General features: G+C 46.1%; 1 long non-coding RNA gene across 1 annotated transcript; it reads left to right on the top strand.

Annotated features, from left to right (window-relative positions):
- The first annotated feature begins 854 nt into the window (after positions 1–854).
- On the top strand, positions 855–9,994 carry LOC144141629 (uncharacterized). The gene is made up of 6 exons (XR_013316656.1): positions 855–894; positions 1,888–1,936; positions 4,974–5,190; positions 5,648–5,871; positions 6,422–6,489; positions 9,639–9,994. It is a non-coding gene; the product is annotated as an uncharacterized LOC144141629 (long non-coding RNA).
- Positions 9,995–24,470: the final 14,476 nt, after the last annotated feature.

Raw genomic sequence — 24,470 nt, 5'->3', positions numbered from 1 at the left:
CTCTAATTTTTTTTATTTCGTTCATTTCGTAAGTAGGGTGAGTTGCGCTAGCTCAATCGTAGAGTTGAGACATACGAATATCATTTTTAGCCTACCGTTCCTTATTCCGGCCAGCCCCTGTATCCTCACTTACCATCAGCTGTTGTTTTCAAGGCTCTGCGAGAATAAACGGGACAAAGTAGGGTGGACGGAATGGAGAGAAGTTGGGAGAGTTAGGAGGGTGGTCTGGTGGGACAGAGTGGCGACGTTGGTGGACAAAAACTGGGCCAGGTGGTACAAAAGCGGAAGTGATGTCTTCGAGCTCACGGTAATGGAGAGGAATTCGAAAAGGCTTCCTACTGCTGATCTGCACAGGACAACAGCGAGGCACTTCTTACACATACGTAAGGAATTGTCATACGAGGGGATTGAATACAATTATCGAGAAGTTCTCAGAGGCTGACTTGAAGACACGTATCAGCGCCCTCCCATCACTATTGATTTTTTTCTTTGTGGTTTTTCTGCTCGTTTGCACTGCTTGAATGCACGTGTATATTTAGGTTATATGTCTGTGTCTGTGCCCCCTGCCCATAATGTAATACCATCCTGCGTGAGGGCATTATAATTACAATCAGCATGTATCCTTGTTGGCCGGTACTATGTTACGTAACGCCGTCATCGTGATAATCGCTGTGTCTTTCGGGATGTCCACGCCGCTAGCGAGATGAGTAAGCTGAAGCGACACGTGCGCCTCGTTCGCTTGCTCGAGGGATGGCCTCATCATCAGCGCTTTCTTTTTAGCGATGCTCCACGATAGTAAATGACATTGAAAAATATTCACGGTAGAACCCTATGCATATTTCCACGTTTTTACTGCGCAGGACCCACGGGAGACTACGAGGCTGCACGTTTCCGGTAAGTGCTGTTCCTTGCCTGGCGAGCATAAAACTGCACAGACTGTGAAATGCTGAAGTAGTGATCTAGTTTAGTAGTTAGGTTAGTGGTAGTTACGTATTAAACTATGTGCGTAGTTTAAGTTTGAAAAGCTGGATTGTAAGCATTTGCATACTGATATATGCCTCAAGGGAACTCTCGCGCAAATGTGTACGGTCGCCACGCTTCAACGAGCGTGCCTTCAAGTATAAAACGGGGGAGCGTTCCATCTTTACTTGGCATGGCTGGCCATCTATCTAAAAAGTTCCCAGTGACTGCATGAACCGTACTAAAGGTTATTAAACGACTAGTGAAAGTTATTTTATATGCAAGAAAACATAACAAAAAACGTGATTTTTCATAAATTTTTAGAGCCTTCTTGCAAGCTGAACAAAATGTCATTCATGTTCTTGCCCGTGTCGTCAGGGCCAACAAGGCATGTCGCAAGTCAGGCCAAGCATGAAAAGAACACTTTAGGCTGCTATGGCGGCGGGAGTGAGAGCACGTAAATCCTGCGACAAATTTCCCCTGCTACGTATCAGAATGAAACTGTGTTATTGAAAATATAGTTTTAAATGTACCTATTTACTATTTGCTATTTATTTTGAATATAGTAAATTTTAAAATATGGTTTATAATTTACACTGCTGCTAGTTTAAATAAATGGCGCAAGATAGCGCGAAGAGTTACAAGATCTGTCTGTGTTTATCATGTACAAGTCAAACTTTGGAAGGGTCTTGTATACTTGCGGAGCATAGGCTCAGAAACAAAACAGTACAAAACTTACGCCACCATTCGAAACGGACGACTTGAGCTCAACTAAAATTTGGCAAAGGCCGCCCCACGGTCTGGTATAAAAAATACCTCGGTCGGTTTTGCATTCCCTAACGTGATTTTGCGGCGGCTGTCTAAAGATGTTGCATTATGGATGTCGGATGGGGGGAGGGCCTGTACTCGTGCGTGATTCTTTTGCAGCCAACCGGAAACAGACTGAGCGAACCACCACCCACCCTGCCTCGTGGCCGTGAGTGATTCATTCTCTGCCGAGGAAAAGTCAGACTGCAATGATCTCCAGCAGTTATATAGTTGCGTAGTAGTTTAAAGCATGGCTCAGCATCAGCCGCATTCTTGATGGAAAAAAACAACATGAAATTAAGCTCTAGCTTTCATCATTCCTGCATTCGTAGCTCCTAAGGTAATGAAACAAAATTGCAACATAGCGCCAATTGAGTGTAGTACGAAGCCTTAGGCAATGTTTATCCGCCATAATACATTGCGGGTGACTGAGTGGGTTCAAGGGAACGACAAATTTTGAAAAATTGAATTTTCTCAAAGTGATTGATTGATTGATTGTTTGATCAATTAATTATTTATTTATATAGGTTAATTAATGATTTAATTATTGATTGATTGATTGATTGATTGATTGATTGATTGATTGATTGATTGATTGAATAATTGATTGATTGATTGATTGATTGATTGATTGATTGATTGATTGATTGATTGATTGATTGATTGATTGATTGATTGATTGATTGATTGATTGTAGGGTTTAACGCGCCGACGCAATGCAGGCGATGAGGCGCGCCGTAGTGGAGGGCTCCGGATTAATTCTGATTACCTGGGGATCTTCATCGTGCGCCGAAATCTCGTACACACGGGCGTTTTTGCTTTTCGTCTCCATCAGAAAAGCGGCCGCCGCGGCCCGGCATCAAACCCGCAACCTCGTGCTCAGCAGCAGAATTTTCTCGAAGTGTCTAGAGATATTGGGGAGCAGAAAACTGCGCTTCAACTGATTTATTGAGCGACATGTATCCGATAAAGACAGGGAACTGAATTTCTAGAGGACTAGCGTTATGCATTCGGGGTTCTCTTTTTATATAACAAGCATGCCCAGCCGAACCAAGGCAAGTGTTCTTTTTTGTTGTTGTTGTTGTTGAAGTCGATATTTTATTAGCGACAGTTTCTGAGCTCAGGAAACCATATAAGAACGCGTTTTTGTCATACCACCATGCGATAACAAGCTTATTACGCAGACAGTTAAATTGGGGGAAAATATTAGCATCTTATCGAGAATGGCACTGCGTCGTCGCTGAGTGCTGTCTGAGCAACGGAGTACTTAAGCTTATGAACCGTATAACCGTAGAATCCCGCGTTGTCCGCGTAATATTTTACTCTATATTAACCCGCAGCCCTTTTCTACGGCTCGCCTCAGAGTACTAGTGCAGCCTCGGAGCACAAAACCAGAAAAAACTCGTGTATCTTTTTATTTTCTACAAAAAAAATAAACACACCACGTCTAGCGCATACTAAGGAAGCATATAGTGATCATATGCTTGATTATATAATGATAACAATTGTGTGTTAACTGGAACCAACTCCCAGGTGCAGTTGCCGAAACCTTGGACGTCGGGGCTTTTAGGCGGACAGTATTCCTTGGGCAGTATCCGGACTGTTGGATTGAAAATCGGTTTGTCATAATGGTATTACTTACCCTGACTTGGGGAGCGTTTATACGTGGCCTCAGCAATCAGCTGCCGGCATACCGCAGGCAGCGGAATGCGGTGGCCACGGTTTATTTACCCTTCTCAAGTAAAGGTCGGAAATGTATTGTCGCCACCCCAACTTGTGCAGTAAAGGTCAGTTGGAGAAAATATCAATCCTATCACTGCGTACACCAACTTGTGCAACGCATGCTTCATTAAGTAAGCAGCTGTTTGCTGCTGATACAACCATCGCAGTGCCAAGCCTTATGTGTAAAGAGTGTTTGTTAATATATTATTTCCTGTATCGTTTTGAAATAATTTTGTAATCACCCACTTCGCTCTGTAATGCCCCTGGACACGAAGGGTACGTGAATAAATAAATAAACATAGTAATCCTGTTAGTCAACGTCTCAGCTTTGTGAGAAAGGGTGGTGCGTCGCGTGAGCAGCACATCAATGAGTGGTGATACGGTGTAGTCGCTGCACGGCCCAAGGAGTCATGGGGGCATATGGAGGTGGATCAGTGTGTGAAGGCAAGCTAACATGCTCAGTGAAAACACAGGCGAGGCTGGGAAACACCGGCAGCTGCTTACGCGACAGGGAGCTCAAGTGGGAGCCCCACTCTTGGCCAAGCAATGAGCTGCGTGTTCGGAGAGGAAATGTATACCGGAGATGACGTCATGGGGTACGTGTCCAAGACGGTGAACCGCAAAGATGTTGGGTGGCGAGCAGTTCTCCCACGAGCAGACCACAACACTGCAACCGCTGGCGTCCGTCCTTCGACGACTCGCGCAACACGTAACGCCGGCCTGAGGGTATTCGATGCGGATATGGGTGCTTAGGTGTCAACTAATGTAGTAAGCGCACGTTCCGTTGGTCCATTGTTTCGTTTGCCTGCTCTGTGGCCAGTCTAAATTGAGGAGCATGAACTGAGGCTGCTTCCGTGGCGGAAGTGGCGTTGAACCACCTCCTGGGGGCATGTCCGGGGCTCGTTCGCCCGAACGCGATAAGCCGGGGAATAACTTAGCAACTACGAATTAAGCGCTCCATAAGAAATAAATCCTTTGCTCGAAATCGAAACAAGAGTGCGGATGCTTAGGCATTTCCGTCGTCTTTTCCGGCAACCGACTTATTTGCCAAGTACGACTTCGACTTACTGTAGTCGGCAGTTGCCATATTATTGCAAGCGGTAACTTATGCGTGCGTAAGAACGGGCCCAGGACTCAGATCAGCCAGAACCTGGCACATGGGGGCCATAGGACGTCGCACTAGCCGTCCTCACGATATTAACCAGTGGATGCATGGACCTCGGTACCAGCAACTGCATGACATTTTGGCACAGACTGACCTATACGGTATTCCTTAGTAGATCAAGCCACCTGCATCCCTTCACGTTTCCATATTTTGTTTATTTTTCTTTTCATCTGCTCACGTATCTGGCCTTCAGTTCCTTTGGCGCCCTGTGGCAAAATGGCGCAATAAAAAATAAACTGAGCCATCACCACGCGGCCAGGGTTGACGCGCTGCATGAACAACAGTTTCAGAAGGCCACCGACGTGTTTTTATCTCGCAGAACGAGATCGTGCCGTCTCCACGGGGGTCACTGGAAGAACGGAGCATCCGGCCAGCAGGCGCGAGCAACGGCGGTCTGGTGAAGTCCATGACTGCCACCGAAGGCACCCAAACGGCAATATCTGCACCTCCGGAAGCCGGTTGTCTGCAAGCAGTCCTGCAATACTCCCACGTAGCCCATAGAAAGCAGGCGACCGCCGGCAGCTGAGGATAAAAGCGTGAGTACTGTCCGCTCATCACTTTCAGATAAATCGCACTACAATATCGGCTTGAAAGATGGACACTCCTTTCACCTCACCCTGCAGCCTTTCTAGAGACCAATAAACAGTTGTTCGCCTCACTCAATCTGGATGCTTCCCCACCAAACAAAACAGCGCCTGATGCTACTGGAGCAGCACGCTGCCGAATGTAAATTTTGTACAGAAACAGGATCACTCCGCCACAGAACTGAGGAGTCAAAGTTCAGCTCAGAAAATCCATCCCTCTCCTATTCCGCCACCAGCACTTTGAGAGCATTTGGAGATCTCGATTTCCAGCTCTTCACTGCAGACACTCCTTGCGCTGGTGGACAGGAGGCCCAAACGTAATACGTGCTCCAGTGAATAAGGCACCACTCCCAACGGCCCACACGACTCACTTAATCGGGCCTATAAAAGTTTTCTTTCTCTTTCCAAGCAATTGACGTGACGCCGACCGGGGCCACCTTCTCAGCGACATCACCGTGGAGAGGGCGCAAACCGCCGAAAGTGAGCCCAGCCTCTCCCCGGTCACCATTGAAGAAAGTCCGCCTGCCAGCGACAGGGCTCGGCATTCAACTCCCATTGACCCTACACATCCCCTCCTGTTCTGCGCTCCCGAGGTTCTCTGTCTTCGTCGTCTTCGAGGCTGCCTGCAAAAAGGTATGTGACAATAGTTCAGCTATCCTATGTGATCAAATATTCGACAATTTAGCGTGAGTTTACGCGCATACTTCCTAAACAACTGGTGACAGAAGGAGAAGCACTCGCGCCGTTCGCAGACCCCGAACAAATTACCGTAATGTGTCGTCGAATTCGTTTTCACCGTAACTTCACGCTATCGGAAATCTCCAAGATTTCGATTGTAGTCACTGTCACGGGTAATATTACTTCTTTGTTGGCGCACTGGTTGCAGGCATGTTGGCGCACTGTTGGCGCACTGGTTGGCGCAGTGTTGGCGCCTTGGCACACTGTTGGCGCATGTTGGCATGTTGGCGCAATGGTTGCATGCGGACATGTAACTGTGTAGTTGGCATGGAGGAGGGTGTGAGGAAACGGCAGCTTCGAACGCGTTTTTCTTCCTTAAAGTGGGCGTAAATCACCCAGAAGCCCCAGTAGGATGATCTACGCATTCTGCACTTCATTCATTTCAATTTCAATCATTAAACCTACACAAGTACACTCCTAACCCTTAAAACACGTTTTTTCGCAGCCTCCCCAACGGAGGACAAGAGCCCAGCCGACGTGACGAAGGCCTGCTCCGCGCAGAAGGTGCTTTGGGTGAGTAGACCTTTTCATCACATTTTTTGTAGATAATAAACTATAGTAAGGTGGAAGCTCACTCAATTGATTCGGCGAGTACTTTTCCAGAGCCACGCGCAGGCAGTTACCAGAGGCAAATTACACCTGCAATTTTTAGTGCGTAGGCCTTCTTTGCCGGCGCTTTCCAGAAACCTGTCCGTCCGTCCCTCTGTCCCTTCATGGGAATACGTGAGCCACATCGGGATTTTCATAGTCGGCCTTACGATCTCCCAACACTAAATAACCTTTTCTTTGGCAAAAAGTTCCCGTATGTAAAATGCCCGTCGTGCACATGGGTCCGCCTCTACGACGCATACGTAGTTTTGGCATGCCTTTTAATGCACGGTGCACAAGAGCCACATTGAGACGCTTATAAAATTGTTTCCGTTTGATTATAAGCGCTTCTCAAGAATGTAATACCATTAATGTTGCATGAACGCTTAACAGAATTGCCCTGCCTGCTTGGGTATGAAAAATGCGAACTTCACCTGACGTTTCATCCAAATCCGCGGACTCGTATAGCTACCGTGCTTTCGTTACTGGTTCACTCCAGATATAATAAGTAAACGACGTAAAGTGCCCACCGTTCGCTTTTGGCTCCATCCTTATTACGTACAAACAAAATTCACAGAATATTCGTACTGTAGAATGTGTCTGCTTGCTTCTGAGTTGGCTCTCTTGTTTTGAGCTGGTGTTTGGAACCGCTTTGTTATTATAGTACCCAAAGTATCCGCAATTCAGAGAATTCAATAACTAATAAACAGAGATGATTGATAAAAGCTCAAAAAAAGAAAAGGAAAAAAATGTGTTCCCACGTTTGTAAGCGGAGCCGAATTGAGCAAAAGTAAAGTGATGAAAGCTTCCTCAACAACTCCGTCCGGAGGGCTTAAACCGCACATATCCGGCCGGCCGGTTGTTTGAGAAACTGGCTGATTCCTTTGTGATAGGAATCAGTAAAACACGAAAGTGAAATGTTCACCGAAATCTGTAGCTGAGCATGATTTGCGGGTCGGCGGCTGTCTTGTGGGTTTTCTTGACGAGCGAGTCCTGTGGCGGGTCGCTTCGGCAAAGGTGTACTGTTGTCATTATAGTGACGGATATGACGTCAGTGAAATCTTTGGGTATCGTGGTGTAAAACACTTGTTGTTAAAATATCAAACCCGAAAACGAACAACCCTAAGTATAACGTACTCTTTCGTACTAAACATCGCTTCCCCGCAAGAAGACCCTGTGTGCAGGGTTGCGGCCTTTACAGGCCGCTTGCTTCGTTGTACTGGCGTCAGTTCCGTGACGGATATAAAGTCAGCGAAATCTTCCTGTTTCCGGGAATAAAACACTTTCGCGTCAAAAAGTGGGCGATGAAGACGATTAAAATGGCGAAATAGGCGTGTTGGTGCATGATTGAAAAAAAAAAGATGCAGGAAAAGACACTGACCTAGACGAGACAAGAACTGCGTTGAGCAGAAGAGCAGGACGATAAGGATCAGCGCAGTCCTCGTGTCGCCTGCACTGGTGTCCTTTTTTCGCGCTTTCATCTTTGAGAAGATTACACTGCTAATGTTAACCATTACTGTAGACGACCGATTTTTCGGACCTGGAGGGGAACTAAAAATAGTCCGAATAAAAGAGTAGTCCGAAAATTCCGCGAGTAATTACTCCTGTGGAACTGGCGGTTCCTCGGGAAAGTCCGGAATATCCAGCAAGTAGGAATTTCCGGAGTCAGAAAAAAAGGTCGGCTGCAGTATATGGAAATTCCCCATTAGGGAGTTTTAATTGTCCCAATTTTCAAAGCGAAAGCTTTTTTTAGTGAGACCGATGTCGTCAAAACACGCATGCACTCATGCATGCAAAACACTCATGCAAAACACTCATGTCGTCAAAACACTCATCCCTATGGACCGGTTGGTCAACCGAAGCGGCTCCGGCGCAGCGTCAGACTTGGCTACTGCGCAACGGAGGCGCACAGCTGGGCACGATCCGGCGCCAGTGCGTCTGCCGCGGCTCTGACGTCACTCCTCTGGAATGCGCACACCAAGGAATGTGCAGACCCAATTCTCTACACACCCGTACTCCAATTGGATTGGATTTCCAATCTAATCCAGTTGCTTCTCGCGCTTGCGCAGCACGGTCCTTCAGGGTCCAGGCGAAACTACTCAACCTCGGCCAGTGTAGCTTGCGCTACGAAATCTATCAGCATGACCTCCGTATCTTAGGTTGTGGAAGATCTGGCCTTCCTGGGGAATGCGCATCATGACATAGGTGTTGAGAAACGAGCGGGGTTCTGTGCACTGCGCAGCAACATCGGTTCTTGGCGACACGGGTACAAATCCCATTCGAGCCCAAATAAGTTCCTTTGTGCGTTTTATTTAGTCTGTAATTTGGTTTTATTAGTGTAGCCGCCAACAACTACAGTCACTTTCCGCGTTTGATGCGACATCTAAGGCTTTCGTCTTACGAAGTGTGTCTAATTATTGTAGATTTGTGTGGAACCGTATGTTTTCAATTTTTCATTTCTTTCTGAAAAAAATGCTTTAAAAGATTTTTCATGAAAACTTACATCTCTACTGCGGCGCACTCTCTGCTGGTGGTACGGCACTTGCTTTGTCTCTGACGGGTATGCAGCACCCCATGGTGACGACGACGTCTCCAAAATACGGCCTTTATCGACATTTATAGTTACGCGCTCCACAGCAAGCATAATAAGGCTTTTTTTCAGCCATTATTAAGCCGATACCGTTGCATTAGGCCCAGCTTACATCGAATGAGGCATCCCTTGGAGTTATCGCCCTCTGAATTTCCTAACACGCATCATATTGAGTAGAATGTAAGCGCATACCGACGCCTTGATCGAAACACGTGATAAGGGTGACCACCCGGGTAGACATGTGGCCGTAACATACCGGTTTGTCCCTGCTCAGTTTCCGGGCCCACCAACCAGATTGCCATGATATCTGTCTTTAGCGCTCTCATGGGTAGAGAGACCGAGCTATCTTGGAGCCGTAGACATGGCAACACCACACCACTGTCGTTGTTCGGTTATGATGCCATGAAAGGAGTTTAGGCCTGCGACCGATGAGGCAGCCCGCAGACAGCTGATATTTGTTTATAAATATTTCTTCTTCCTCCAGGGAGACGACAAAGCCATCATGGAAGAGGCAGTGCAAGCACCCGGAGGTCCTGTGGGAAGCATGAGCAAGTCTGCGTCTCTTCGACGCAGCGTTACAGGAGCGCTTACGGGCCGTCGTGTGATCCGGGCCTCTCTCGATGAGGTGAGCAGTAGTGCCGTAAGCTGCTGTGGAGGAAGCCACATGGTTTTTAGATGCGAAGCATCTCAAGCTCGGGGCCGTGTCCCTCCCTCCCTTGTTGTCGTTGTCCGCCGTCCGCACTCTACTGCGCATGCGCATCTCTTCAGCCCCGTCAGCGTTTGGCCTGACGTCAGCGCAGCCCACTATAAGAAGAAACAGTTAGGCGGCGCCCGGTTTAGATCCCACGACTCTCTGGCCGCAACGGGAGGTACGTGGCGCTCTTCCCACTGCGCTACAAACCGAGACGGGAGCGTGTGCTACGAACGCGCCTTATGTCCTTCACTCATTCAAACTACGTCAAGAAGCTACTGATACAACAAAGGCACGCGAAGCTGAACGTCAACGGAAACGACGAACTTTTCTAAAAGCTAATGGGAACTTCAGTCGACCCCATGGCTGCTTCGCATACTACTCAGGGTTCCCCTACGGGAAGATGGTGTAATTTTTTTCCACTGATTGGGTGTCCTAACAATGGCCCACAGAGGCCCAACGTCACTGCGTGACCCAGCGGGTATCCAATGGTCGGCATAACGAGACAAAGCATACGACAGTGAAGCGAGCGATGGGGAAGAAGGTAGCATGTGCGCGCAAAAAGCAAGCAAAAAAGGGCGACGTCCAAAAAATGGCTTTTCCGGCTACAGTAGAGGTGACGTCAGGTCCTCTGTTAATCTTTTAAGCTTTTCTTTCCTCCTCGAATATCAAGCCATGCGGAAGGACAGCTACCTGGATACCCCTTGGCCGGTGAGGAGTGGCGCTTTGGTGTTTTCCTCGTGTGAATATGGAGGAAGTTTCTTGCGATCGTGCATGTTACGAGAAAGAGCTAGGGTAGACTGAGAGAGAAATAAACTTTATTGCAAATGGTGGTTAGGAGGGGGCAGTGACCAGGAGTTACACCTCGACGGTGATCAGGGCATCCCATTCCGCCAAACTTTTTGGTATCTTCGGGTCTGACGTACCCAGCACTCCCTTCCATTGCTAGGTCGTACGGAATACCGCGAAGGTATCTTTGCTACATGCCCACTTAACATGAATGATCGTGTCCTTCAAGCCACATGCAGGGCAGCTGAGGATTGATACAGGGTGGGGTGAGTTAGGTGCAGTCCGGTGCGACAGGGAAAAATGTTGGTTTGAATGAGGCGCCATAAGCGTTCGTCAGAGTGAGAGAGAGTATACGATGAGGTAGGCTGATGTGGTGGCACATGGAGACAACGCTTCCCAGACGACGGTCTCCACCGATTCTTCCAATCTTCGGTTTAGGCTTGAAGCTTCATTTTGCGCCCACATCGTCGAAAGCTTCTTGTGATTATGCAAGTTAAATGTAGTCTAGAGAACGCCGATATTGGGCGTGCAGCCAAAATTCGTTTTTTTTTTTTTTTGCTCCGAGGCATTGAGCATTGCATGCTTGCTGTGGTTGTGTTGTGGGTCAAAACATTCTATGGTTTGCATGTCTCCCGACGCGAATTCCGCAAGTACATTAGGGTGTACATGGTATTCCCTGAACGCTGGGCAGTATACGCTGGCTCCAGAGAGGCGGCTGGAGTGCCCACTGCAGTGAGGCGCATTGGGCTTCGGCAAGAAACGCCAATCTGTTTTTTGGCCAAGTTTCTTAGCCAATGTTTTCTCAGCCAAGAAATATTTCTTAGCCAAGAAGGGTCACTTTGACTTGAAATTCTTTTTCCGTCAGGTTTTGAAGCAGGGACCAAGATTCAAGGCGCTTAAATTTACTTGACGTAGCCCTAGCAGCTCGGGAGGTTCTTTCTACATGATTTATGTTCATAATACATCATGATTCACTTGCCTTTAGAGCCAGGTAAACCAAACTCAAAATCGGGCTACGATGGCTCGTCCTCACTCGTTTCAGACAATCATAATGCGTATGGAGTGCACGGAGTATATGTAAAGAGGATAAAAGCGCGCTTTCCATGAATCAGATATAGCCCCACTGAGGGTCGTCCTCACACGCAGAGCACTACCTTTTCCAGAGCACATGCAAACCCTCCTACGTGACTGAGCGAAGGTGTATAAATGGTGTTCGACGAGATATCGATCGACATCTCCCGGTGCGGGCTAGTACAACCACGAAGTCTCCGCCTGTTTTTGACGGTCAACTTGTTTGGCGCCTTTTGTAAAGTGGGCTATCGGTTCTGGTTCGTCTCAATGGAGTGAAGATACGGCGAAAAAACGGCGAATGCCACCCGGCGGCGGCCGCCACGTGGCCACGGCGACGACAAGCAGGAGGAGTTGCTACACTATAAACAGGCAATTCGTCGTTGATCTTAGACAAATGAAAGTATAACTTTATTCGAGGTAGAGTGAACTAGAATACCGTACCAGCACGATTCTCATGCATGCCATTTGTTGTTAAAAGTAGCTTTAAATTTACGTGCCCGTTCAAATCGGGCTCAAAGCCGAAAACGGCTTTCATTGCCTCTTTTTAGTTTTGATTCCAGTAGAAGCTCAATCAGCAAGTTTATGAAGTACAAGGGATTCCTGTTGCCTTAGTTCTGTACGTAAAATAAAAGGTCTTCTTCCGGGTATATGGTGTCATGTATTACATCGCATGCTGGAATCGTCGGTGAATTATTGTTTTTTTTTTTTTAATTTTTATAAGTACACTTACCAACGCGTTACAATCGGGGTGCGTTAAAATCGTGCCAATACGGTATGTGGGGTTTAGGCGGGCGAATGTTCGCCATTGCGTCCCGACGGCTGCACCCGCTGAGCGAAGTTTGTCGGTCAAATTCGCGTCATGTAAGCCGCCCTACAAGCCAATTTGTCATGGATTTCTACCTTAATTGCCATTGGGGTAATTTTGGATAAATGTTAGACTGCTTTGGGATAAGTGGAACGCTGGCTTTCGGCAATGGTTTGCAACACTGTCGAGATCGTGTCCACATGTGAAATCCGTGTTCGGTTACTTTATTTCCCAGTCGTCTAGAGCTGCTGAAGCCGATAATTTTAGCACCATAAAATATTGTCTGCAGATTTTTAACGCGTGGCAATAGGGTGTGCATGTGGACGCGGACCCGTATGTCGATGAAAGAATACCAAGCTTATGAGATGAAGGCGTCCTGGCAGAAGGGCTGAGCAAGGACAACGCCCTTTGGCAATGCCCTCGCCAAAAGATTGTCTTGAAAACTTTAATCAGTGTGGGTGTGATCACCCTACGCATCAAGCAAACGAGATAGACACTGAGCTAATGCATCAATGTCGCATGAATCCTAGTGCTTGGCCTCTCAATCTGTCAAGATATCACTCATTCACTCTGCGCTGCATTGCGTATCATTACAGATTCGACGTTCCCGTGAAAAGCATGGACGAATTCTGGGCTACCTTCCCATGCAAGCCGGGTTCACGGATGCCGTTTGCTGACACGAGCACTGCCATGATATGGACGCATTAAGGCACAACGACGTCAACTCCCAAGACATGCAATATGCACAAGCAACTTCAACATAGCGAAGAACTTATGGTTCTAGCTGTAGTGAAAGATTTGCTTTGGTGACATGCATTTATCTCTTTGAAGACTGTTGCCGTCTTTTTTATTGTAAACATCCCCCTTACACACGCAATTGTTGTTGCAAGAGCCTGGCAAGCAACGCAACCACGTTAAATATGGCATGCATGAACAGCAAAGGTGGGATGCAAAGCATAGGCTCGGTTTTGCCCCAAACTGCATCTTCGACTTCATGAACTGCCTGCAACCAGTGTTCGATCCCGCGCCCCCGCACGAATAAGCATACTTTTGGAAGGCAGCCTTGAGTTTCACGGATACAATCTTACACCCTGTGTCACGTTCGCATTCTTGAGGGCTTTTGAAAATTGAGAACATAACTCCACCATTGATATTACGAAGTATTCTCTGTCCGACTCTAACTTCTCAATTTTTTTCAATCTCCACATTGCTAAAGGCAGTATGTTATACTCTCCTTCTTCGTTCTGAATTCCGTAACTACTCCGGTGATTCTACTTTGCCATCCGCACTTGATATTTCCATACTCTTGGCTTTCACCATAGTATCCTTCGTCTTCTGATAGTTCGCCAGCTTCTATCCAAAAAATTTTCACGCTACAGCAACTGCTAACCGCATCTTTTGCATTTGCCTTTCGGTACGTTTATGCTTTGTTAAATATACCTTCTGAAGTTTGAGAATTTCTTACAAACGGTTGGTAATGCGAAAACCTTACTGACTCGATAAGGTGAAAATCACGGGACGTCAAAACCTAGAAATTGCCGTCAAAATGGGCAGTGGGCAGTATCCCGAATGGGATGAAAGAGTGATTGAGCTTACCGGAAAATGGCGTAAATTTAAATTTGCTACGGGAATCGAACACAAGGCCTCCACAAGACGGCAGAAAACAAATGGCAACTTGGGCATTGACTCAAAACAAACTTTATTCACAGCACTCAAAACTACAAAAAAACGCGTATGGTCACTCCTACATAGAATCAAGAAAAGCGAGCTAATAAGCACGAGAATACAAACAATGAGAATGCAAACAAGCCCTTTGATAACACACTCAATTATTACGTTTTTGTGATGCACTCATTCGCGGTTACGGCTCTTTTGTCCCTAGGACGCAGTCCATTATTGTTGCCCGGGTGGTGTCGAGGCCAATGGCGATGCGGGGTAGGCTGGAGTTGTGGCCCTCACTTTTCAATAAGCAGACATCTGGAGACGATAGCGCAGATGGGTTATCTTAGAGCCACCATGAGCAGGAAAACACGAGCAGAGCCGCCTCGCCGAATCCCCGGTTTCCGCAGATTCTCCAACATAGTCAAGCTATGAGCTATTCCTACTCCCGTTTGCACGCATGCACGCACAGATGTATGCAAGTACATATGTATCTATGTATATACGGTATGTATGTATGTGTACGTATGTGTGTATGTATGCGTGTATGCATGTAAGCATGCGTATATGTATGTATGTATGCGTGTTTGCGTGCATGCATGTTGTATGTATGCATATATATATATGTATGTATGTATGTGCGTATGTATACATGCATGCATGAATGCATGCATGTATGCATGTATGTATGCGTGTGTGTATGTATATATGCATGCATGTACGCATGTATGCGTATGCATATATGTCAGTCAGTCGTCTACAAGGTACTTACCAAGGTATTCGCTAACAATTTCTGCAACCTTAGATTTCAGTCAACCTAAAGAACAAGCAGAGTTTCGTAAAGGCTATTCAACAATGGACCATATTCACACGATCAATCAGGTGATTTAGGTGCGCTGAGTATACTGAACCCCTCTATACAGCCTTCATAGATTATGAGGAAGCATTTCACTCGGCCGAAACTTCAGCAGTCATCAGGCATTACGGAAACCAGGGGGTAGATGAGCATTATGTAAGAATAATAGAGGGTATCTACAATGGGTCTACAGCTACCATCATCCTCTATAAGGAGAGCAGTAAAATACCTATAAGAAAGGGCGTCAGACAAGGAGACACAATCTCTCCAATGTTATTCACAGCATGTTTACAAGAAGTATAAGAACGTTGGATTGGGAACAGGTGAGAGCACGGGTTAATGGAGAATACCTGAGTAACCTCAGATTTTCTGATGACGTTGCCTTCCAAAGTAACTCGGGACACGAATTGTAAAGCATACTTACCGCACTGGACAAACAGAGTAGAACCGTGGGCCTGAAAACTAATACGCAGAAAACCAAAGTAATGATCAATAACCTCGGGAAAGCACAGCGCTTTGAGATAGGTGGCGAGACAGTGGAAGTGGTAAGCGAATGTATCTACTTAGGCCAAGTTGTGACCCCGGATCTCAACCATGAGGCAGACATAATTAATACGGTAGACATTCTCAGATGATGAATGGGAGCATACCATTGTCCCCGAAGAAGGAAGAGTATGACAGCTGCACCTTACCGGTACTCACCTACGGGGCAGAAACTTGGAGGCTATTTAAGAGGGTTTACCTTAAATTGAGAACGACTCAGCTGGCAATGGAGCGGGAGATGATAGTAGTTACATTAAGGGGCAAGAAGAGAGCGGAGTGGGTCAGGGAACAAACGCCTGTTAAGGACAAGAAATGGACGTGGGCAGGGCATGTAATGCGAAGACAAGATAACCGTTGGTCATTAACGGTAACAGAGTGGATTCCTCAAGAAGGCAAGCGTTGCAGGAGGCGGCAGAAAGTTAGATGGACAGACGAGATCAAGATGTTTGCGGGGATAAATTAGTCGCAGTTAGCACCGGACCGGGGTAATTGGAGATTAATGGGAGAGGGCTTTGCCCTGCAGTGGGCGTAGATAGGCTGGTGGTGATTACGATGATGATGATAATGATGATGATGATGCATATATGTATGCATGCATGCATGCATACATGTATGTATGCCTGTTTGTATGCTGGTTTGTATGTATGTATGCATGCATGAAAGTATGTTTATATTCATTTATGCATGTGCGCATGTATGTATGTTTTATACATGTATGTATGTGTATATATATGCATGCATGTATGTGTATATGTATGCATGCATGTATGTATGCATGTATGAATGCATGTATGTATGCATGTATGCATGCATGAACGCATGTATGTATGTATGCATGTATGTGTTATGTCCGCGCAGTCACTCCTACATAGAATCAAGAATCAAGCTAACGCACGAGCACAATTGAAAATAGGGTTTAGTCACTCAAGAAGAGCACGGCTTTTGTGACTGGAGTGAAGCAAGGTCCCATGGCTCCTCCCCGTGCATTGTCCATCGCCCCGTGGAGTCGGGGGCGGCGCCGGGGAGGGAAAGGGCCCCTCCGCGGGGGACACTAATCGGCGCGCTGTCGGGAGGCGCCGACACAGAACTGCGCTTCCGCTGGGGAGCACGGACACAACAGTATGCATGCATACATGTGCGCATGTATGCATGCATAAACGCATGTATCTATGTATGTATGTATGTAGGTATGTATGTATGTATGTATGTATGCCTGCACGTATGTATGTATGCATGTATGTATGTATGTATGCGTGTATGTATGTATGCACGTATGCATGTAGATACGCATGTATGTATGAATACATGTATGTATGAATGCATGTTTGTATGTATGCATGTATGTATGTATGCATGCATGCATGTACGCACGTGTGTGTGCATGTATATTTATGTATGTATGTATGCATGTATGTATGCATGCCTGTATGCATGAATGCATGTATGTATAAATGCATGTTTGTATGTATGTATGTATGTATGTATGTATGCGTGCATGTACGCACGTATGTATGCATGTATATTTATGTATGTATGTATGAATGTATGTATGCATGCATGTATTCATGTATGTTTGTATGCATGTATGTATGTATTCATGTATGCACGCGTGTATGTATCTATGTGTGTGTGAGCATGCATTGATTGATTGTAGGGTTTAACGCGCCGACGCAACGCAGGCGATGATGCGCGCCGTAGTGAAGAGCTCCGGATTAATTTTGACCACCTGGGGATCTTTAACGTGCGCCGAAATCTCGTACACACGGGCGTTTTTGCTTTTCGCCTCCATCACAAAAGCGGCCGCCGCAGCCGGGAATCGAACCCGCGACCTCGTGCTCAGCAGCGCAATGTGCATGCATGTATGTACGCGTGTATGTATGTATGTACCCTATGCATATAGGCATGTATGCATGTATGTATGTGTGTATGTATGAATGTATCCATGTATGTATGTATGAATGTAAGTATATACAAAACCAAGGAACGAAGAAAACTTCCAGAGAGGGTGCAGAAATAATGTTACTGAAAAGTAGGGCACACGTAAAGAACAATAACAACGACGTTTACTTAACGTTTCGCCAAGAGGAATTGCCTTGATCAGAGCAGAGTGGATGCGGACTTCAAAATTTCATATACGCCCGATACATCAAGAAAGAGGAAAGCGCAAGAGAAAAGGGCTTGTCCATACAAAAGGGTTGTGATCGGCGGGCAGCAAAAACCCTAAAAATGTAAGAAGGAGTAAGAATACACACAGAAAGTACACAATAAGCGACACTGAAATGCAGATGGCTAACAATTTGCCGCAACAAGGCTGTTGAGCATTGTACCACCAACAAAAATCAAGTGCAAAGTTATGCACACATATGCAGCAAGAGACGCCGTTTCAGAAGTGCACGTATAACTATATAAAATGCGGCACCATGGGAGAGAGAAAGAATAGAAATAGGAGCACAGGGAATACAGTGCACATACGACGTAATATGAATGAAATACGAAGATTGAAACCTCTCAGTACAGCGTTGGGTCTGGCCATGATAATGTGTCCTAACCATTTGGCTCACTAAGGAGTTCTTTATTGTAAAATACCGCTCGCCCTTTTACATGTTCGTTAGACAATGTATGAAAATATTTGGGGGGCATTCGTTTGGGTAACTTGTCTCAGCCAAGTCACTTGCATAAAGCAACTGGCTGAACACTCTTTGAGCAATACGTAAAAACACGTAATTTGCACAAACTCTTGACTCATCCCATTACGAGTCTATCATCAGAAGCCCTTTTAAATAGTTTTATACATTCCTATGGACCGCCTTTACCAGCAACAACCAGGTCGATGACTGAAGTGTCCTGCGCTGTAATGATGTATTATAAAAAATATATTTCGCGGTTTAAAGAATGTTTTTTACATGCAGCCACATAGATATTCTACATAATGACAGTTGTGTAGTCCAGTAGTTTCATGGCTTCAGGACAATCAGTTTGGCTGTGCACTGATATCACCTGTTAGGCCTTTTATTCTGGTAGAACAGTAATCTAAAGAAATCCCTCTCACCCTTTCAGCATAGTCTTAAGTTGAAATTCTTAGATTTTTTAGCATTTTATATACATGCCTTGTGTCAGCGAAATCAAATGTGATATCTCAAAGAGCCGGCCCTATATTGAGAACTCAGTAACATCACCTGATTGACTTGCAAAGCTCTTGGTTAAAGAGAAACTATTAAACTGGTTTTTAGATATGTGTACGGGTTACATATATCAGCAAGAACGAGTTTGATATCTCAAAGGGTGAGGGGGATAATAGGTATTTTGTGGAAACCCAATTACCCCGTATTACTTCCTTACGCGTATAATCACCAAACATCCGGTCTGTGAGCCCCTACGCCATGACATAGATGTTTCCTGGAAATTTCACATCCATATAGGTACAAGGTTTTTGCTTAACAGTTCATGTATCAGTCATTTAGTCGGTCAATCAGGCGGTCGGTTGATCAGTCAGTCAGTCTCGTCTTTTTATAGATACAGATTATTATTGCTCGAAGCAAACTCCTCTTTTATTGCAAAAAACCACACGACGATGATCTAGATTTGCACTTATAAACCACACGTGGACGATCTATATTGACGCCCACAAGTACCTTTTAGCAGCGAAGCTGCGTAGGAAATGGTAATTTTCGTGTCCGCTGTTAAAAATACCCGAAATTGCCAAGCGCGCGCACGTGAGCGCGGTCCTCGCGGCGACCGCACGACAGTTAACCAAACCAAGAAAATGGCGAGCACTCGTGTGTCCGCGCCTCCGGCGACCACCCCGCGTCCCCTGCTTACCTTCGTCAAGCCAAGCATACCGAATTAGAGAGGTTAGCTAAAATTCCGGCGACCACCTAACAGTTTAAAAACCAAGAAAATGCAGAGCACTCGTGTGTGCGTGCCTCGGGGCGAAATAAAACCAATGAATCCCGAGCACTCTTGTATACGTGCCCCGAGATGACTGCCCAGCGTCCCCTGCGCATGTTCTTCAAGCCAAGCATACCGACTTAGGGAGATCGGCCAAAATTTCGGCGACCGCCTGGCAGTTAAAAAAACAAGAAAATGCCAAGTGCGCTTGTGTGCGTGCCTCGCGGCGACCACCCATTTCTCCGGCGCACGTCTGTTAAGCCAGGCATATCCATTTAGGGATATTTCCGAAAATTTCCCGAAAGAACTCCAGCGTTAGCCGTAATCATGGCAACACTTGCTCGGAACTAGAAAGATTCCAGCGTTCTCTGTAATCGCGGGAACACTTGCTCGGAACGACAAATACACGTCATAGCGTACGCCCCTCCGAGGTGATATCCAATGATTATCCCTTCCAAAAAATGACAGAAGCTCACACTTATAGCAACAATGATGGAGTAAAGGTTGTTGCGGCAGCGAAGAAGTAGCAAATCCGCTGCAATCGTGGACGTAAACCTTTGTGATGGTCGTGAAGGATGCGTGCAGCTTCTCTACCTTCAAGTCTTACGCGTTGGTGTGAGCGTCCTTCATTTTTTTTTTCATCAAAATGGCAAAAATCGTCACTTGTGTCAGCTTACGTATGGCAGTGCGATGCTCTTTACTATTACACAACTCCGTGCACAACTCCGTGCGGTGACCTCTCCCATACGTTAAAATGACGAATTCGCTGAATTGGTCGAACAAAAAAACACCCGCAGGAGGTTCAGTAAAACAAGTTGTTGGGCAAGTTGGGACATAATTGTGATAAAAGTACAGCGCGATTGGGACAACGGCAACAGAAAGAAGATGGCACAAGCTCTTGTCCTGTCGTCTATCTGTCGTCGTTGTCCCAGTCGCGCTGTAATGTTATCACCACGTCCAGAAGGGTTTGTAGCTCCGCTATTCTGTACACTCTGTAGAGTGAACAGTGCTAAGGTGGGGCAAAGTGAGGAATAATAGGTAATAACGCCGGAGAGCCCGTGTTAGCTACTCGTCAGTTTGTACCATAATAACGCTGTTCAATTTAAGAAACATCTGCTCGACGAGACACTTTCACTGATTTTTCAGCACCCGTGTCGTTGCGTGTGAGGACAAAACGTGAATATTTCCAAGCCGGTTTATACGATTTCGCAGAAAAAAGCGACCTGCACTACCAAATGCCTGAGTTATCGCTAACCGCTTTCGCGAAAGAGATTTTACATGTTCATTGCACTTTTAGCGCCAGCTTTATAGCCTGCATTTGCGACACATACAAAAAATGATCACTTCACAACAGAGCGCCAGGATAGCGCTGATGCATCCGATAGCGAAAACCGACACGTAGTTGGAGAACGGGTGGGGGACGAGAAGGTTACCTTCGTCGAAGGACACAGGAGCGGCTTTCATCTTGTGCACAAAGTCCAGCCCGGATTCCGAAATAGCCAAAAGAAGTCGGCGATGCTGTCGTCGTTCAGGCAAATTTGGAAGCATTGTAACGGCCCTGTGAAACATTTGGAGGCTTCCACGTCCCTTTCGGAGACCTTGCTGAAAGGCAACGGATACATCGTAACTGCAGCATGATCGGACGTAAGCATGGCTTCCTTGGTGAACCCGCCGATGGCATCCATTTTCTCCACCCAAAATAACACAATCTTTGGCACGCGTAGAAATGACCGATGCCAGTTTCTTCAGAAAAGGAGTTTGGAAATGTTCCAGAGCATACAACATAAAGTTATAGTCAATACACGGGAGAAGCTTCCCTGCATCCAGAAGCTCTTCAAATACTTCTAAGTCTTCCACCTCAAGATTGAAACTCACAGCGGAAATATCGGCGGTGATGTGCGCTTGTAGGAAGGAGCCAACAATGAAAGTCCCGAGCATCCATAAAGCGAGCAAGGTTTTCAAAGTATCACCTGCCGATCGAGGCGTTTGAGGCGACCTTCCCAAAAAAGTTGAAGCTAAAAAGAGGACAACGGCTGACAATCTCGCAGAATGGCCTCTGCGATGAAGATGATGACTGACAATCGCGATTGCTAGCGCAAGTAGCAAGAAGCTAAAAACAAATGTGATCAGATCGCCGCTGTCTCTCGGAAGCGAAGATCTCTTGGAGGCTACAAGCCGCGTAAAAAAGCACATGTGGCAGGGTGGGTACATTGCGTAGAAGTAAAAATTGTGAGTGCGTTGTTTAAAGAATGGCTTTGGATCCACGTCAATGTCGGCTCTTCGGTCCAGGATCAACCAGTAATGCGGGATTCGAACGCCTGTGCCCAGCGGGATGAGAGTTGTGTTCAGAGCGGCGTACGCTTCCATTAGTGCTGCCACTTCTGGAACTGCGATAACGTACTTGTTAGGGTGTACAATCCTAACCCTAATGTTCCTGGGGTACTTTTTGGCATCTGCTTCCCAATTCCTAAATACTTGCGAGGCACTGGAAACGTTCCTGCGGGATAGGACACAATCAGCGAATCCATTCACCGGTTCTTCGATGTGAGTGGTAGTCACTGAGACAACCTGACATGCTCCCACTCGCAATTTCGGAATCCAGTTCAGCGACATGTCTTTGTCCGTTGAGACAACCCAGCGTGTCTGAACTGCCACTCCAGCAATATTATCTACAAAACCTGGAAACTCTCGAGGAACGTTTAAAAGCCAAGGGAGAAAAATGAAAACTTTGGAAAGCCGCCTATCTTGTTCTAAGACTGCGTCCTGAAGCCTAAAAGACTGTTCGTGGAAACGAGTCCACAGCCAAACGGGCTTGGGGAGCTCAGAAATATACGGAGCAAGAAGTTTCGTAGAGTTTTCGAAAGCTGCAATTGCAACGAATTCCTGCCTATCAAGGTTGGCCATTATGTCGAGTACCAGAGGATTAATCGTTGCGTCCAAAGTGTTCAACCGGCCGCACAAAATGAGAACAAGAAAGATCATTTTCTGCACTGAGGCTTTCTTTTTAACTCACCACAAACGCCGGCAACGACTTTCTCTACCCTTACTATAGCTTCCGTAATGCAAATCGAAAGAAAAGGTGAAGGCGGCTCCACTCACCGGTGCTGAGTCACGGCTAAATACCAAACTTTTGGAGCGATTTGTTTGAAATATGACCACAAAAATGTTTTCAATTGTGCTCGGCTCGGCTTTCACGAAAAGTTTGCTTTTAAGAGAAACATTCACCTCGGCTACGTCATTCACTCGAAACACTCACGTCAAAGAGAAGAAGGCTTCACCAGAAAAGTGCAGCTTCCAACTACTGCTGACCTTGCGGACTTGGAGACATTATTATCAATATTCTACTGTAACTCATCGCATACGAAAAAGTTTTCTTGTTTAATCCTGAATTATTAAGTATGTAGTTCGTGGTAGCAACACCTCAGAGCATTTGGACAATTGGGAAACAAAACGTCCATGCCGGTACCGTCCACTTTGAATTGCAAATGCGCTAAAAATGGTAATTTGGAACCGGCACCTTAGGCTCTGTCGCATTTGACAATGACGCTGGAAATGGTAGGACCAAAGAGGCATAATTGATGTTGTTCCCTGCTGATGTTGAAGCACGGAAATACGCTTCAAGGAGGCGCACAACACGGACCCCATCTCTAAAAGGATTGCCTTTCCGCCCACTTCATAAAAATACGAAAGACACAAAAACGCCTGGTTCAACGCTTAGACGGGCTTGTACTGGCATGCGTAGCTTAGGACGTGCTCGCAATCGCCTAAGTGCAGACTGACTGCCACACCTCCAAACTAGGTTCATTGTTTTCCCCTGCGCTCTGACAACGACTGTTAGATTAATGCCCAGCTGCTGGAGTGGCACCTTCCGGTTAGTCTTGTTGTCGATGCAGATACTGCAGCACTGTACGAGATTTTCGATTTCCGTGTCGGCTGCATTTCTCACTCTGGCTCGGCACTTGTCGGAGGCGAAGTGACCTTTGTGCAGTCCGCAGAGCGCGGAGAGCTGACGTCCATAGTTTGCTGTAGCTGTAATTAGAACGCCGTGTGTCCAGACTTCGTCTGCACACATTCTACTTTGACAAATCACGGTAGTGAAGAAATACTTCATGATCATGACATACTGCCTAGTAACGCAGTTATATTACCAGGATATGATCTAAATATTCTCATCAACAACATTTTTCAGTAACGGAACAGTTGAGTTAAGAAGTCGTTAATTGCTTCGCAAAAATTGGAATGCTCAAATTTATTCTCTACGATAGTCCTGATACACGCTACATGCGTGCATATGGAACACAGCGCGCATATGGAACGCAGGAAAGGAAAAATGAACAGGAATTAAGTTGATGGAACAAAACTACGTGAAACAAGATGCTTAAAACCAGTGATCCAAATAGATTAGTGATGTTCTGTATTTTCGTCTGCGGAGACAACCCAGAGTGTTTGTATGGCCATTCCAGTTATTGAGTGCATAACGCCTGGAAACTTTAGGACGGTTTATGAGCCAAGTAAGAAAAATTCCAGCTTTGCAAGGCCGCCTTTCTTGCTCGAAGACAACGTCCGCTAGCCTGAACAATTCTTGGTGAAAACGACTACATAACCAAGAGGGCTTAGCGAGCCCAGAAATATAGGGAACAATAAGTTTCGATGTGTTCTCAAGAGCTGCTATAGCAGTGAACTCATTTTTGAGGTTGCTCATGGCATAGATCACACGACGCTGAAGGTGTTCCTCAGAGAATTTCAACTGGCCACACGAAAGTAAAACAGTGAAATCTTTTTTTTATTAGACTTACAGTTCTGGGCACTCCCCGAGGTTAAATGTTGAAGTTGGAAACGATGTTTCGTGTTCATCCACCAGGAATTTGAATCCGACGCAGATGCCCGCGACTTTTGTCACCCACGCTGCATCCAGTCTAAATAGTGAGGCATTGGCGACATGTAACTAATCTACGATAAAAAAATTCAGGAAAACTTGCACTCACGCGCAATACTTGAATGGCGAACCTGTTGT

The sequence above is a fragment of the Haemaphysalis longicornis genome, unplaced genomic scaffold (genome assembly GCF_048455015.1).
Source record: "Haemaphysalis longicornis isolate Haplotype H1 unplaced genomic scaffold, Haemaphysalis longicornis Haplotype H1 scaffold_6, whole genome shotgun sequence".
NCBI lineage: Eukaryota > Metazoa > Arthropoda > Arachnida > Ixodida > Ixodidae > Haemaphysalis > Haemaphysalis longicornis.
The sequence above is the reverse complement of the archived record's forward strand: the minus strand, read 5'-3'. Positions and strand labels throughout refer to the sequence as shown.